The sequence below is a fragment of the Chiloscyllium plagiosum genome, chromosome 22, assembly GCF_004010195.1.
Source record: "Chiloscyllium plagiosum isolate BGI_BamShark_2017 chromosome 22, ASM401019v2, whole genome shotgun sequence".
In the NCBI taxonomy this organism is placed as follows: Eukaryota; Metazoa; Chordata; class Chondrichthyes; order Orectolobiformes; family Hemiscylliidae; genus Chiloscyllium; species Chiloscyllium plagiosum.
This window is the reverse complement of record NC_057731.1, coordinates 53027610-53029349: the sequence shown is the minus strand read 5'-3', so window position 1 is coordinate 53029349 and position 1740 is coordinate 53027610.

Genomic DNA, 1740 nt, shown 5'->3' with positions numbered 1-1740 from the left:
CTTTTCCAGCAACACATTTTCAGCTCTGATCTCCAGCATCTGCAGTCCTCACTTTCTCCTCGAAAGCACCAAGAATCCAAACTACATCAAAATCGATAGATATGACTTTGGTCTTAAATGCTTACCCCTGCTCTTTTGGGGGACACCTCACAGGCAACTGTATTGAAAAAATGATTATCACTCCTGTCCAGGAATATGTGGCGCCCAGTGATGTAACCATTCTCAGCAATTAAATTAGCCATGATGATTTATTGCAGTAAAATCATTTTGATGAGAGAAGATTTGTTCAATAGTTAGGTGTGATTCTGGGGTTTACAGAACAGGGTAGGAATCTTTGCAATGCAGAGATTTGAACAGGGTAGGGACCTATTACAATGTAGGGTTTTGAACAGGGTCGGGATCTATTGCAATGCAGGGGTTTGAACAGAGTAGGGATCTATTGCAATGTAGAGTGTTGAACAGGGTAGGGATCTATTACAAACAGGGGGTTGAACAGGGTAGGGATCTATTACAAACAGGGGTTGAACAGGGTACGGATCTATTACAAACAGGGTGTTGAACAGCGTAGGATCTATTACAATGTAGGGGGTTGAACAGGGTAGGGATCTATTACAATGTAGGGTGTTGAACAGGTTAGGGCTCTATTACAATATAGAGGGTTGAACAGGGTAGGGATCTATTACAATGTAGGGTGTTGAACAGTGTCAGGCTCTATTACAATGTAGGGGGTTGGACAGGGTCAGGCTCTATTACATTGTAGGGGGTTGAACAGGGTAGGGATCTATTACAATGTAGGGGATTGAACGGGGTAGGGCTCTATTACAATGTAGGGGATTGAACAGGATAGGGCTCTATTACAATGTAGAGGGTTGAACGGGATAGGGCTCTATTACAATGTAGAGGGTTGAACGGGGTAGGGCTCTATTACAATGTAGCTCTGCCTACTCCTACACATATTGAGTTTTCTGCCAGCATTGCCAGTCGGGAGGAGGAGTTGAAGTGTTGAGCGACAGGGTGGTTGTGTTGGTTGGTCCAGATGTCCCAGAGGTGTTCTTTGAAACGTTCCACAAGTAGGCAGCCTGTCTCCCCAATATAGAGGAGCTTCCTCTATATATGGCCTCCTCTATATTGGGGAGACAGGCCGCCTACTGCCAGCATTGCCAGTCTGCATTTTGGCAAGTAAATGATCCCCATCCTGAGAGTTAATATGTCCAAAGTGAACACATTTAAGCAACAACATTGAGGGGGTGGAAATTTGGCCTTGCATAGATTCAAAGTAGTTTCGTCAGTGCAGACCCAAGGGGCTGAATGGCCTTTTCAGTACTACACAATTGTAGAATTTCATGTCAAGGTTTTGTCAATGTATTGAAACAGAAACAGAAATTGCTGGTGAAATTCAGCAGGTCAGGGGTCAGTGGAACAGGGATCGAGAAACAGAGTTAACATTGCAGGTCCAGTGACCCTTGTTTAGAACTCTATCAATGTACTCTCAGCCTCCACCATCAAATTGTGCAATGCCTTTATAAACTATGTGTGTGCTCTTAGAGATTTAAATAGAACCAATGGAATTGCAATGAATCTCCACGTGCCATTTATCGTCATTTCTGTGAAGCACATTTTGCGTAACATCTGTTTGAATCAGTTTCCATAATTCACACGGAAACATTACTCAAAGATGCTTGAATATTAAAAAGCTGATAAGACTGGCCCCACTAATTCTGCAACAGATTATTGATGCCC